The sequence below is a fragment of the Cotesia typhae genome, unplaced genomic scaffold (genome assembly GCF_013202065.1).
Source record: "Cotesia typhae breed Kobodo isofemale line unplaced genomic scaffold, CoteBio_Ctyphae contig_119, whole genome shotgun sequence".
Lineage (NCBI taxonomy): Eukaryota > Metazoa > Arthropoda > Insecta > Hymenoptera > Braconidae > Cotesia > Cotesia typhae.
This window is the reverse complement of record NW_027423712.1, coordinates 2618953-2635793: the sequence shown is the minus strand read 5'-3', so window position 1 is coordinate 2635793 and position 16841 is coordinate 2618953. Positions and strand designations below refer to the sequence as shown.

The window sequence follows — 16841 nt, the reverse complement described above, 5'->3', positions numbered from 1 at the left end:
GAAAGATTTCAAAAAAATCTCTTAATTTGACAGAGTTACTTCTGTTAAGAGATAACTGTCATATTTATATTTCCAAAAATTTAATTTTTATTGAGAATATTAATTTCATTATTGGAAAATTTGTAAATTTTACATTAAAAAGATACATTATAAACAACTGTATAAAATTATATACAGCCAAAATTTTTAAATGACTTGTGTTACGTTCCGAAAAATTTCATTTATTAAAATTTTTAAACTATTATAGTTATAGAAATATAAAATCCAGGCTGTCCTCTTTAGGACATCGATAGACTCCAGCTGGGACGTACAGATAGGCTAACCAAATAATTATAATATTGCGTAAAAGTAAGGATTTAATCTGATTAGCTGAATAAATAGTCCTTGGTTTATAACTAAAACCTATAATATTTATTGGTATAACAATGAAAACCAATGTATGATTCAAGGAAGCACGGAGCGGAGCTCTGTACTCTATACAGATCCTCGATGGACTGCCTGTTCGTTAGGTTACATAGTTATACAATTATTATTTTGTCAGCCATTGTTGGTCTCAGGTTACACCTCGAGAACGTCGTCGAGGCCCAAGTCTCATGCTGAATTGCATATTTATAAACATGTCTATAGACTGCCCACGAGCTACGGCGGCTTCTTATCTCAGAGATTTCCGTTACATATTTAGCTATGAAATTTCTTCGTAAAATTCTAAGAATAATTAGTCAAAAGTAATTTTTAATTTCAGCAAAAACGTTACACTTGGTTAATTTTTTTCGTCCAGACATATTTTTTCTACAGATCCATTCCTGAAAATTCAAAACTGTCAAAGTTATCGAGCTTATAAGTCGCGTCATATTATGTATATGAATACTTACCCCAGTGAACTTTTAATCAAAAGTAGTTTTGCAATAAATTCGACAAACTGAGCCGGAAAAGGGTGAAGTTCATCAAAAATCATGATGAAAAGAAATACAATAGTCAGATTTCTATGAAATCTACTGAAACTTTTTTAATTATCATTGATATTTGGTAAAGTTACAATTATTTTCGAGGATGCTTAAAAATAATGATGATAACTCTGGAAGAATAAGACGACACATGAATAATTCCTGACAATAAGAGATTCGCACTTGAAGAAATAATATATGTGTATATAACACGACACAAAGTGTCACGTTAACTTGTATTATGCAGTTTGGAAAGTCATAAACGAGATAAAATTTTACTTCAAAGTTATCTAGGTGTAAGCTCCTACGAATTCTAATGGTTATGCTCTTCATTATTTGTCTTACTCGGCACAACCTTGAAGCGACTTTTCGAATGTCACTTCTTATAGTTATATTACGTGATTTAAGTGGCTTATGTCGTAAATTAACGAGTGAGGGTGCCTTGTGAGCTGTGTACTTATGTACCAATGTGCAGTAAAGCTTGGGTGAGTTCCGGTGTAGTAATATTAATCTCCTGAGCTGTGATGATAAAATCCTTTCCTCCCTTTGGTCGGTAGTTTGCAAGACCACTATCAATAGCCGCCAGCTTGGATCACTTGCATCATCTGAAGAAACTTTTGCGCTAACTTGCTCCACTGAGTTTCAATTTACCAATCAAACGAACTTGTTGATGGTCTCAATCTTTGTCTTGAATTATATTCCGTCCATTTACTTACAATTTTATCAATAATTTCTAATGTATCTCTCTATGTTTATTTACATTTATGTACTTCGATAGTATACAGGTCAGTACAGATAGACTTGGAAGATTGAATAGTCCAAGATTTATACATAAGAAATCTTTGTATGAAATTATATATCAAGTTTATCATACCAAAAACAATCATACAATTGTGTTTGCACACTAAAACTTTTTAAATTTGTTGTTTTGTTGAATTTAACTTACAGATTTTAGACATTTACATACGAAAAATAACTTTTCTTGTACAATTTACGGACTTAAGTGAAAAAATGCAAGTAAAGTTAACTTTTAACCTTATTAAACTTTAAATTTGTTGACATCAATTCTAATTTTAGATTACAAAAACATTAAAATTTGTTTTTTTTAATTTATTATTGGAACATTTAATAGTATATTACACCCCTAGGGAAGTAAAGTAAAAAATGTCTCAGAGCACATGCAATTGTTGGCCAAGACGAAGCCGAGGTCAACAAACATGTGATCTGAGGCTTTCTTATTTACTTCCCGAGGAGTGTATACTATTTTTTTCCCCGACGAAGGCGTAAAGCGGAAACTTCGTTTAGCGCAGCGGGGCTAAAGTTGACGCTTTACGCCCGGAGGGGAAAAAAATTTTTAATGTTAACACCGACCTTCGCAAACCCCTGTGAGATGAGCTATCGTAAGATTTGCCCACAGACTTTTTCTACATCTCTTACAGAAGATTCTTACCAAATTTAAAGTCGATAGGAGCAATAGTTTAAAAACGGGAATTTTTTTATTATTAACGTCCCCGCAATCCTCTTTGAGGTAGAATATCGTAAAATTCGTTCATAAATTATTTTTTCATCACTTATAGAAAATTTCTACAAAATTAGGAGTCTGTAGGAGTTATAGCTTATAAATTAAAAATTTTGATTGTTAATACCCACCCCCGCAACCCTTTGTGAGGTGGGACATCGTAAAATTTGTTTATAGATTATTTCTACATCTCTTACAAAAGATTCCTACCAAATTTGACATCGATAGGAGCTATAGTTTAAAAACGGGAATTTTTCATTGTTAACGCCCCCGCAACCCCCCTTCTGGGTGGAATTTTGTAAAATCCGTTCTTAGCTGACCTCTACTGGGCGAAAGGAATGTTTCTGCCAAATTTCAAGTCTCTAGGTCTTATAGTTCCTGAGATTTCGTGATGAGTGACTATATCTATAGAAGGCCTCCTATATATTTATAGATTACCAAAATGACGGACTTTTATAGAAAAGAATTAGTGTTTTTTGATACCAAAAAAAAAAAATAACAACAAAAAACATTAAGATAATATTTTTAACAATATTAATTTGTGAAAATTAAAGAAAAAATTCAATCTTTAGAAGACCTATGGATGAAAGTTATTCACTCAAAAAATTTATTCTTAAAAATTATGAATTAACTTATCGAACTTAAAGCAACATACTAACTGTAAATCTATAGAAAAATAGTTAAAATTGAAAAAAAAAAAGTATTCTTTATCTAAGTGGATGAAAAAATAAATAAATTATGTACATGAAAATCTACATGATTACAAAAAATATATCATTTCAAAGAAAATAAATTATTCAAATTATTTCAAACGTTTTATTTTCTGAAGTGCTTATTTAACATACTCACGGGGTTTAAGCATAAAAATAACCACAGTGATTTAATATAATGGCTATATATTTATTTATATTTCACTATTTATCAAAACAAATGTAATAAAAATATTTGAAATTGAAAATAATATATATATATATATATATATATATATATATATATATATATATATATATATATATATATATATATATATTTTATATATATATATATATATATATATATTTTTATAAATATATATATATATTTTTTTTATAGATATTATAAAATTTAATTTTAAGTAAGTTTGTATCTAGCTAGAAGGTTACGTTTAGTGTTTACGAAAAAAGCAGAATTCCCGAAAAAATAAAGTATTAAGAGGACGAGTCAAGCCAACTTCCCCGAGGGAATAAGGTTCTTTTAACCTCATTCGTCGTTCGCATAAACTCTTTCGCAGAATTTCTTTATGTTTTCTTACTCTCGGATCAACTTTTATCGCTCAGTGTATATCCACATCCGTGAAAATAAAAAATCGAAAAAATGTTTATCAGCTCGGAAAATAATGGAATATAAAAAAAATAAATGAATCATAAAAAAATACGATAGTGTTACGCTGAAAAATCTTTTCACTCATAGCTTCTCTATTATATCGCTCGTTAGGGTGGGGTATATTATCGTATAAATACATAATCCACATAATAGCATTCAGATAATATAAATATCGTAGAAAGTGGGTAAAAAAGTACCGGTTTAAGATCCAACGAGTTACGAGTAAGAACATAAGTTTATCCACTAACTTGGAAATTTATTAATACTTGGAGCTTTTACATCTGCGCACAAGGACTAAGATTAATATTAGTCCAAAAGCGAAGAAAGAGAGGGTGAATTCGTACCTTGATTAAGTTTAATATTTGAATTAACTTAGTTTTGCGGTTTGAGACTTCAAAATTACGGGGGTCGCATCGAATGTTAATAATTAAAGCTGCTAATTGGAAAACGACAGAATAATTATTTATGGTATTTTGATATAATATAATATTTTTTGGCAACACCTGTTTTGAAAGTTATATTTTCAATTACCGAGAGCTGTATGTCGTTTCAAAACTACCTAATATATTTGGCCTTAACTACGCGCTCTCTTACTCTCAAAAGAACGATTTATAATGTTGAACTTTTATAAGAAGTTACATTTAGAGGATTTAAGAGACTTTTCCTCCGATTAGCTCCTCTGGTGGGTTTAATTACTTCTAATAAGATAATAAGCCTTGTAAGACTTAAAAAAACCTTTTTTAAAGTACATTTAAAATAACAAACAATAAGATTTGAATTTAATGAATTAACTTTTGTTTTTTTGAGACTAAAACATATTTTACTGATAATTATTGAGAATAATAGATTCAAATAAAATTTATATGAAATAAAATCTCCAGGACTTCTGACAGAATTTGTAAAAATTTACAAAATTTAATATGAACATCGATTGGCATATATCTGTTGTAATATTCGAACATGTTTGGTGTATTAGATCCCGAATCAGTGAGTTGTGTAAAATCAATCAAATGTTCAGAAAGGCGAATGGGGCTTTTCAAGTTCTGGAGATCAATTTTTTATTGAAATGGATTTGATATTTCAATTGAGCACTATGGAATACATTAAAGTGTGCATGAATATTTTAAAAGTATTAAAAGCACAGGATCAAAGTGACAGTTTCTTTATTAATATTTATATTTATGGTAAACTTTTCCTAAAATACAAAAAATATTACTTGACAATTAGTCAATACATTTTCAACATTAAATAATAATTACAAAATGATAAAAAAAATTTGGATTTTTTTAATGATGCAAATTATTAATTGATGTTAATATTTAATAATTAAAAAAAAATATCATGTAGTTTACTATTCAGAAAAAAAGTTTTTTATTTACTGGAATGAAGTTGGACAATATGATAATTATAACTTCCAACTTCAACTGGTTTATTTCAATAAATTCTTGAAATTGCTTGGACAATAATTTTCCTTTCTATCAGTATACACAATAAAAATAAGTAATCAACGGTAATACCAACAAGTAGTATTGAAAAACCAAGTAGCGACAACGTTTATTACATTACTTGAAAATAAAAAAATATAAAAGTCGTTGACTCGTCCCGAGCTTAATTAATCACGACATCGATCTAAAAGTTTATTAAATTTTCAGTGCTTAAATATCTGAATGAGAATGCTCATAAACTTCTTATTAGTTTCTGGATGTCTAGATGTCAGAATCTGTCGAATCAGATATTTCAAATGCTCTTACAACAAACTCGTTAGAGAAATTCAATCTCAGCACGACAGTCTGGATTAAGGTAAGTATTGATTTACATGCTAATGTTTATCAACAAAACCAGAACCATTGAGCTTCTAGCAAAAACTGACAGTTGTGAAATTCAATTAGTGCTTGGAGGGACCAAAAAAGTAAATTACAAGGAGTGATTTGCGGGAATCAATTGATTGAAAGGCTTCCAATTAATGGTAAGAAGATAAAATGTACTTAGAAAACAAACAAATTTAACAAATCTCGGACGAAATAAAATTCGCGGATTGACATCGACATGGGTGACATTCAGTATGTCCGAATCGACGCCATAATGCGGAAGGATTAGAGATCTGCGGATTTCGAATCGGATTGAACGTGGATGCAATTCATGTGGTAGATGAAAACCGGACTCAACAAGGCCACTGCTGGTGAGCAGTTCTTGTTCAGTTCGCCGAGTGATTTTCTCCTCAGTCGATAGAAAAGAGAGAAGAGAGCCGTCCTCCCTGGGAGAGGATTACTACCAGGGGTTACGATCACTGCTGAATCGCTGAATGTGAAAAGAAACTAAAAGGAAACAATGTACTTGCTCGCTGATGTAGTTCGTTGCTGATATACGAACATACACATATACATATAATAATACTCTTCTGGTTTCAGTGTCCCTCGGGCAACTTCATTCCAAGCCAACCAACTAACCATCCAACCATCCATCTATCCGCGAGCTTTACCACTTTCTGCAATTTTCCGTAACAATAAGGACTCGCTCCGAATGATTAAAGGATAAAGAAGTTGATGAGAAAAACCCAGAACTATTTATGCTGTGTGATGAACTAAGGTGTCTTAGTCTTCAAGAGTGTCCTTGTCTTCTATCTTCTTCTGTCTTTTATCTACCTTTATGAATTTTTAACTCTTTCAGAACTTATACTACGAGGAAGAAAGTCAACCTTTCTAGTCGGGTTTCCGCTCAAACCTTGATGAAAACTCTCACTGTATTTTCATTATTATTGCGACAAGACTTTTTGTTTCAACTTGTTCTATGGAAGCTATCTTCTATTCAGAAAGATAATAATCAGTCATTTCTTTAAGCGAAATGTAAATCATTTGTTACAGTTCGTGATTACAGATATTTATAGTCAAAATTTATGATGATGTTTTATTATTATGATTTCGTTTTATTTAGAAAATTTCGGATTTTCCAGGAAATGTAATATTTGAAAAGATTTATTCTGTTTATAAAAAAGAATGTTTGTTGAATACCTGCACGTCAACAAATTTTAAACTAGGATAGTAATTAAAGAAAAATCCAGAAAATGATATAAAAATTAATTTGATTAAGGGGATCTTGAATTAAGGAAGTTAACATTCATCTAATAATTATTAAAGTATGAAAGTTATGGGACTAAATTGATAATATTGCGTCTTAAATACCAAAATGACGTATTATAGCAACTAGATAGGATTTTGTGGTTTAGAAAAATTTTTCTTTGCTACTTAGCGCGTAAATTAAAATGTAACTAACAGATACGCTCTTTTCACTTCAAGAAAATTTTTCTTTTAAAAAAGATTTTTATCAAAAATGATGTAAATTTGTGTTTTATTACGATTTCACATAATTGTTGTGTTCATCAACTTTTTATGTTAAGTTTTTGGAGCAGTGTTAAATAGCTTGTTGGTTCTATAAGTTTCTTCCCTCATATTTGTCCATTTAACAATTGGTAATTGATCCTGCGAAAGCAATATTACTCTTCAAATGGATTTCAAAAGTACCAAATGCATATTTTGATTAAAAATATACAAAAATCACCAAGCCAAAGTTCTTTTCTTTATATTTAGTAATTCTCGGCAGTCACATAGCGACTGCCGGTTTCTAGTAATTATAATTTAAAGTTTTATAACTGCGCAAAATTTTTTAATTTCAATTCTTATTTTAATTTACATACACCCTATTGTCACCGTTAGACTCTCCTTAAAAAGAAAAAATCTCGATCCAAGAAAATCACTTTGAAAAGAATTTTAAATTTCGTGAAGTCAACTTTTTGCTCCAGCGCACTCTTTATTTTTTTAAATAGAAATCGGAGATAAGAAAATTAAACTTCCTAACTACCAACCTAAAATCTTCCCATTCTTAATTTAAATAATCTTTAATTTTTAATGAAACAAGTTAGGTAATACTTAGTGCGGTTAAATGGAGCCTGCAAGTACATACTAATCCCGGAATAGCATGCAATTAGTAATTAAGGATTATCTGGAATTAATTACTATCCAAACGCAGGAGCAGGTGGATGTTGCCGAGGTTGGTAATAATATAACAAAACCTAATCTTATGCAAGCGGTTTGCTAGAAGGTCAATCGAGGTCTTTCTAAACTGAACTCCCGGTTGCTACACTATCGGTACAAAGCACACATTCTGACGGGTTGTTGAAATATAGCAGAACTCGTACTCGAATATAGCATAAACGATTATAATTACATACAAACACCGAACTAATTTGAGTCTGAGTCTGTCTATAAATATATAGAAGGGGATTCCGGATTCTGGGAGTTCACATATGTGTCAGCGGAGCGATCGAAGACCAGTATGGCGAATAGCTATGATATTGGCATCAGTGGTAGTAATTCAGTTTGCGGTATTGTACTTGAAGCCTCACAGGAGGGGTGCATCAGTGACACTGGCTACCCATTCTGCGGTTTGAATTTTCCATTAATTGCACTGATCGTGACTTTGAATGATTTACTTAGGCTATGATAATCTGCATTTGTTATCCGATTAACTCATTAATTTATACTGCTGTCTCATCAATTTAATTGCTATTTATCTCATTCTCCTCCTATAAAGGAAAATTAAATTAATAATATATAATATATCCATATAAAATACATTTTCTACAGTTAAATTTTGATCAATTGTCATATTCATTTTATAAATTTTAATTATAATTAAAATACGAAAAAAATACATGTTTAAAAATATTAAAAAAATACAATTCAAATTATGTAAAAATGTAGTTTAAAGTAAATTTATGTGTACATTTTCAATATTTCAATATTACATTATTTTTATGAAGGCTTATGAAACTTTCTATTTTTTTTTTTACTTCACTGTTTCACTAAAAAATCTTCAATACTTCACATCACTCACTCCACATAAAACTTCAATGAAACTATGTTTATATCTTGACATAATAAATGAAAATATATTACAAATTTTTATCCGAGCTTTCAGATTTCAGATTTTTCATAATACTTTATATTTATAGCTAAAGTACAAAAAGATTTCGATATTGTTAGTCAATGGGATTCTATTGAATATATCCTATGGGACTTGAAAACTAATAAAAAAAAACAGGTCGATTTATTGACTTTTTTGAGAGATATTGTGTTTACATACATACATACATTCGAACGACCATCGTCATACATAAACATTTTTTTTGATTGAACTTTTTCACGATGCTTCAAATCATCAAGTTCAATATAATACCGAATCCTGTTATTTATCTTAGCCATTTATCGATTTCAGTGCGCGTCTAACCTTCAGGGCTCAAGTTTGAATATCGTTTAAAATTATTCAAATGAAAAAATTTTGTACTTCAATGCATTCATAATTATACACAAATTTAAAGTGAAAAAAATATACATTGTTTAAGTGAATTTTTTCTGTGTTTGAAAATTATAAAATTTAAATATTAAAATTTTAAATAATTTGAATTTGTAACGCGGGAAAATAATTTTTAAAGTTAAAAATCATTTTGATGAATTAAAATAATTTATAATTTTAGGGAATTTTGTAATGTAGGCATTCTGAGTACATGTCATAATCAGGGACATTATTCAATCTCAGCTGCTATGATTATAAACGCAACAATGGAGAAAATTGCCACACATGATGTGGAATTTCTATTATATGAACTTTCATTGTTTTAAAAGCTATAATGATACATTGTTTGAAGTAAATCAATTACAGTATGTAAACTTGCAGTGAATCCCGGAATTCTCAACATAATTAATTTTGATTATTTGTTTTAAAATTGAACGTTTGCAAACTTAAATTTTACGTTTTTACGATATAACTCTTCTTTTGAATATTTCAAGTGACCGAATTTTAATTTGTTTCGATTGAATTTATAAAAGTTGCAAAAGTGCAGAAATCGATATTCTAAAAATGTGCGTTTGAATAATTTAATTTAATTCTTTAAAAAGTGAAGCAAAATCGGCGGAAGTAATGAATAATTTTTATCAATTCATGAATCAGATCTTTTAATCGATAATATGAGTTATAGTTCGAAGTAATAAAATGCAACGGTATTTTTTTTACGGCGAAATCGTAAATTAATTGATAAATCTTATTAAAAATTTTTTAGTTCATAAAAATTTCAACCACACTGAAAAACGATTATTTCTGAAAAAAATTACAAAATTTAATTTAATTTCGCAGTTTACTAAATAAAATTATACTTTTTCTTTATATAAAAATGTAATGGATTTTCCACAGCAAAAAATTTAAAAAGAAAAAGATTAAAAATTATTAAGGAACACTTGTAGGGTAAGTACCAACTGACATTATATTCGGTGTTTTTTTATGCAAATTTAATAAAAACGTTTCAGAGAGCAGTAGGTGGAGCAGCTATTTAAAACTCATCAGAAGTGCAAACACGTCAGGTTATCTTTAGACAAATCCGGTGTGTCTTGTGGTAACATGAATTCATTTAAAATTTTAGAGATGTCCAAAGGATTTCCGGATTAAGGCATATAATAGTTATTTCTGGGCTAGGTCATCGATACTTGATACATCTGACCAAAGCTAAGTGCAGAGCTTAAAGCGTATAACATAGAGCATAGAACATATTTATGGACGTGATTGTAAGTGTGGATTCGAATGTGCATGTGTAGTGATGGTTTTTTGGATAACGACAATCAGCAGAGAAGAACTTGTCGGTAGATATGTGTAACTCTGGGGAAAAGCTCAAACAGAAATGCCTAAGAGAACTCGGTTAGCCAAACGGATATAGAGTTAGCAAGGAGCTTTGCGTTGTTGGAGCTTTGTTTCATATATACCTTGGCAAAACGCCCAATTTGCCTTGCGTACATCCGAACAAAGTCAATACTCATACTTATCTATATATACACTAGGGTGTTTCAAAAAAAGACGAATTTTTTTTTTTTTCTTTTGGTGTCTAAAAATTGATAGTATACTTAAAAACAAAAATTTTGGCGCCCATGTGAGCTCTTAATATCAATAGTAAGATTTGCCTGTATCCATTTCTTTATTTTCCATTTAAATAACACGGGAAAAATTTTTTTTAATTTTTTAATTTTTATTACTTTGAAACGGTTCATCGTAACAACAATCTGAAAAATGATATTAGTAGGAAATTTTACGCTCTACAAAAAACGTCTACAAAAAAGAAGACCAAAGTTCCTCAGATTAACGGCTTCAAAGATATCCGCGGTCAAAGATAACACTAATAAAAAATTTATAATATTTTCCAATAAAACTACAAAAAAAATATCATATGCTATATTTTTATTATTTTTTATGTTAAATTACTTCAATTCCGTTAATCTGAGACTGTAAACTTTTTTTTTTGACTAATTAATTCAATACTTAACTCACGAAATGCACTAATATATAAATATAAACGTTAAAAATGTCACATAAATGATTTTTTGGTCTTTCTTATAACAAATTTATTTTATATTTTATAAAATTTATAAATTTTTGTAAGAGGAAAATGTAAAGTTCCTTATTACACAAACTCACCAAACACTCATCATTGCATATTATTCAAAATAATATGAAAATTCTATAAATACGTTAAATCAATTAAATTTACTATAAAACTTGATCAAATGTTTTTTATTTGAAAAATATCAACAGAGCTTTATTTAGCTCTGTCGGTACCGAGTATTATACTCATTTAATTTGAGTGTTGTAGCTAATAAGCTCTGTGTTGGTAAGCCTGGTTGTTCGGTACTAACTTCATTTAGTTGCTTTGCTCTCAACGCTTTACTATATCTTCTCGTCATTGTCTTTTTTCATTGATACTGACTGTTTTTTCAATCCGTTATATTATTAATTTAATTAGTTTAAATGTATTAGTTATAAATTTTGTGACCATAATGGTGAAAACAGTGTACTTGATTGGTGATGTGTTAAGTGAATTAGTTGGAAAAAAATTACCCTCTCTGAAAGAGATTATGTCGCTTTTATTTTATTATCTTGATACGAAAAATTTTTCAATTAAAGAAAGTATATCAATCACTATCAACAAAGTTTTTGAAATTTGGTGTGCGGCACAAATCCCGACAAGAGAGAAAAGATCTGCTTTTTTGAAACTAATCTCAAATCACAATCGATGGAAGAATTTACAAAAAAACCGTAAAATGAAAAAGTCAAAGTCTCAAAAAAAAAAGGAATCCGTTTTTCAGGATGAATTAAATAAACTATTTGATGTAGCTCATGCGGATGTTTTAAATATACTGGACAAAGAAAAAAGATTATTTTATTTGGGACAAAAATCTTCCAGTCGACGTGGTTTTATTTCATATAATTCTCAACCAATTTTAGAAGATGTCGAAGACATGGATGTTGATATCAGCAATTATGATAATAATAACAATAATAGTGATAATAATAGTGAAGAGAACATTGATAGCAATGATAAAAACTATAATAATAATGGTAATGATAGTAATAATAATGTCGGAGAGTTTGATAACGACAATGTCAACTATTATTGTGCAGTTGAGACTGATGATGTTGCTAATCATAAAATATCAAGTCATCCATCTCAATTATCCCAGAAATCTTTGGAAAGTAATACTTCTCGTATAATCTCTGATTATGAAGATGAAATGCCAAAACAACAAGTTCCAAAAATTGATATAATGACACCAGAACTTGCTGTGGCTTTGGATAGAGCTAACGTGACTAGTAGGATGGCGACTTACATTATTGCTGCTTTATTATCTAGCTTGAACATTGATTGTGCAAGCGTAAACTTTAGTCATGTGACTATTCACCGAGCAAGGGAAAAATTCCGGAAAGAAGCGGCGTTAAATCTGAAGACTAATCTGGAAACTGACAATTATGTACTACATTTTGATGGAAAACTGTTATCAGATATTACAGGTACAGAACAAGTTGACCGGCTTCCGATTATTTTAGTTCCTAAACTAGAATCTGGGACTGGACAAAACCAAGCTTCGGCTATTATTAAAACAGTAAAACAATGGGATATTAATACTGACAACATCAAAGCATTGTGTTCTGATACTACGGCGTCAAATACGGGTAAATAATTTATTCCCCTTAATCAAAAATCAAAAGATACCCTTTTGAAAATAAGCTCCTCAATTATCAATTTTACTCTGATTAATTAACTTGCCGTCGTGATTAAAAATATTGAAAATCAGTTTCACATGACTGTTATACTTTCAATCATCTTTAACGATTAAAATTGCGTTTGTAAAATATTTTACAACTTTTACCTCACATCAGTTAATAATAATTAGTCTTCTCAACTTTGAAATTGCGATATAATCAATTTCATTTTGACTTATAACTTTTTTTGTAGATGGATCATTGTCGAGACGATTACCGTGAACTTCTGGAATTATCATTAATATTTTTGGGTACTACTACCACAAATATTACATTTAAGCATCCTGGACCGGTCCATCATGCAAGGTGGATGGCTAAAGCAATATATAGTTTAAAAATTTTTTTATTCAGAAATGAATTTCATCTTACTAAATCGGAAATAGATGGATTACGAGAACTTTGTTTATTTATCATAATATTCTATTTAAAAGCTTGGTTCACTGCGCCGTGTGCTATAACAGCACCTAATAATGATTTAACTTTGATTAAAGAATTAATTTCATATGAAAGATTTAATAATAGTCTTTCACAGACATGCTCACAAAAATTAGCCGATCACTTGTGGTATTTAAACAACGAGCTGTCTGTTTTATCTCTCTTTGATAAAAATGTTTCAGTTGGAACAAAAAAGAATAGTTCATGCTCTTAAAAACTGTAAAGCCAATGAAACTACAACAAATCGCTTTATAATAGATAAGAAAAATTTAGAGTCATTATTAAATAAAGATCTTAGTCAATTTGTGTCTATGAGATCGATTAATATATTTGAATCGTTTGATTTGTCGTATGAGTTCATTGATGAGGATGTTACTTTGTGGCCTCAGAATCCGAATTTCTTAGAAAACTTGGAGTATTTCGGGAAACTTCAAGTTGTGAATGATGTAGCAGAACGCGGCGTGGCATTGATAGAGCAGTATAATCGATGCTTAACGAAAGATGAAGAACAGCTTCAATATTTGTTGCAAGTAGTGACAGAACATAGAAAACAATATCCTAATTGCAATAAAAGTAATTTTATAAAACTGTAATATTTTCAAGTTGAAAAATTGTTGTAACAAGTTGTAAATATAGTTTTTTGTTATACAGAATTAATTGTTCAATTAAATTTCTTAATATTTAGTAAAAAAAAAATAAATTTGTTATAAAAGAGACCAAAAAATCATTTATAAGATATTTTTAACGTTTATATTTATATATTAGTGCATTTCGTGAGTTAAGTATTGAATTAATTAGTCAAAAAAAAAAGTTTACAGTCTCAGATTAACGGAATTGAAGTAATTTAACATAAAAAATAATAAAAATATAGCATATGATATTTTTTTTGTAGTTTTATTGGAAAATATTATAAATTTTTTATTAGTGTTATCTTTGACCGCGGATATCTTTGAAGCCGTTAATCTGAGGAACTTTAGTCTCTAGACGTTTTTTGTAGAGCGTAAAATTTCCTACTAATATCATTCTTCAGATTGTTGTTACGATGAACCGTTCCAAAGTAATAAAAATTAAAAAATTAAAAAAAATTTTTCCCGTGTTATTTAAATGGAAAATAAAGAAATGGATACAGGCAAATCTTACTATTGATATTAAGAGCTCACATGGGCGCCAAAATTTTTGTTTTTAGGTATACTATCAATTTTTAGACACCAAAAGAAAAAAAAAATTCGTCTTTTTTTGAAACACCCTAATATACACTCACATACCGATGTTTTAGTGGAAAACAACGTGATTTATGTAAACATACGAATATAAATATACAGATATTTATACAAAGTAAAATTAACTTTATACACACGAGACAGTTTACAAAGTTGTCAACAAGTTTGCAAGACTCGGATACTTGAATTTGAACGAGTGTGTTTGCTTAATAACAATGAAGTACAAGCTAAAGTTTTAATTGGATTTGTTTTTATTAAAAAGTTAGATTTTTAAATAATGAGAAAATGAACCCCATTGATATTCTGAGATCATTTCCGCTTCGTGATTCAATATCAACGAAATATTGGTTGTTTGAAGTCTTGAACTTGTTAACTTTTATGAACAAGTAAAGCAGAAATATTCGAGTGAAGCCAAAAAATAATTTGTTAAAATAAATTTTTAAATGACTTGGTATCAAAGCCTAATTATTCCGAGGTTTACAGTAAACAATGGTATTGTAAGCTTACAGAGAATGGGACATTCATACCCGCATGTGTGATTGCCTACCCGAGTTGAAATTCCAGCTTTTCTCGCATTCACAATTCAGAGTGCTTGTGATGTTTTTTGCAGTATATACAATGGGAAGTTTGAATTTCTGTCATTCGTTGAGGAAAGTTTAACGCATGCGCACATCACAGATTTGTTCTATTGTTATTTCGCAAGAGTGAAACTTTAATTTTACTAAAAGGTAAGTGAGCTTTAATTTTTTTTTTTAGTCAGCAAATTAGTGTAGTATCGGAATTTATAGGATAGGATACTAAATGTTTATTAAGTTTTTATTATTAAGGAATCACGGGGCGGTTAATTTAAAGTGAGTATTTATTAGAAAAAATTGATAGAATTAAAGGACAGAGGTCTGTCGTACATCGAAGTTAAGTAGGAACTGCCTGGTTGAGTCCCATACAATTAGATCTTACTTACTATCTGGGTTCTCACCCCCGCATCAGTTATACTTCTTTCTTACACTCTCGGTACTTATAATGTACATTTTTTGCCACGAGACAAATCTATACTTACGTTCCCATGCATACGAATAATTTTTAAAATATCTTAACTACACATGTTATTTGGGAATTTTTCTTAATCCCTTTATGAACAACCTTTTCGAAAAAATACTTACTGCTAAGCACAAAGGTGCAATAAAACAATTAAATCGAAATACTTAAATCTAAAAATGACCATTCCACATTAGATCTGTCAAAAATCTAAGAGAAAATTAAGAAAAAAATTTTTATTTGAACCATTAAAATTCATCAAGACCGAAATACATGTTTTAATATTATAAAATTAAATTAATATTATACTGTATAATTTGCACGCCCACTTTGTCTCCAAAATTTATAGAATCGAAAAAAAAATTCAAAATAGAAAAGAGAAATCGATAATTTTCTTTCAGCTTAAGTCTAAAGATTTATTTTTATTATCAATAAGAGAATAAAAATTTAAAAACATCAAGTATTATCACAAACTTTCAATGCTATCGATTATTGGTTTTGTCTTAAAATAATCAGACAATTCATTTTTCTTTTAATTCAACCAAAAAATACAAAAGTGTGTAGGTTTTAGCAACAGCGATAAATATTCTCTTTGTTTAAATTTTTTTTAGAAACTCTTGCTTACACAGTATTTGTAAACATAATGTAACCCTCAAGGGGTTATATAATTCGGAAACTTAGATAAACAAAGCATATAGAGTAGTTACAGTAAGAAAGTTCTCTCGCGAGAACGCAATAATCTGTAGTTTGTATTCAACTCGTAAATCTTAAGGGACCAAACTATAATCTGTTAGCCGACCAGTTGACTGGTTAGTAGTACACATAGTATAACGATTCGTGCAAATTATACCAAAAGCACACTACACCCAAAGAGAGATAAGCTGACGAAGCGACACACTTCAAGAGTCTTAGTAGTATGCAGTGTAGTATAGCTTGGTACGTAAACTAATGCATTGTCAGACATATGCCACATTATTAACTTTTGCAGAGATAACCCCACGTCAATGGTTACATAATATTCGCGTGACAGCCACTATTACCGCACTGGTGTCGCTCCAGGCTAGACTGTAACGCATACTGATTCAACAGATATTACAGTACATATATAATAGTACGTACAATCATAGTTCAGAGGATAATGATAATGATACACAGATTGAAAGTTATCGGGAAAATAAAAGAAAAAAGTAA

At 29.6% G+C, this 16841-nt stretch overlaps 1 protein-coding gene across 1 annotated transcript in view; it reads right to left on the bottom strand.

Moving 5' to 3' along the window:
* Positions 1 to 16841, bottom strand: part of LOC141530006 (uncharacterized) — a 167378-nt gene that overhangs the window by 79119 nt on the left and 71418 nt on the right. The gene's annotated exons all lie outside the window — the stretch shown is intronic.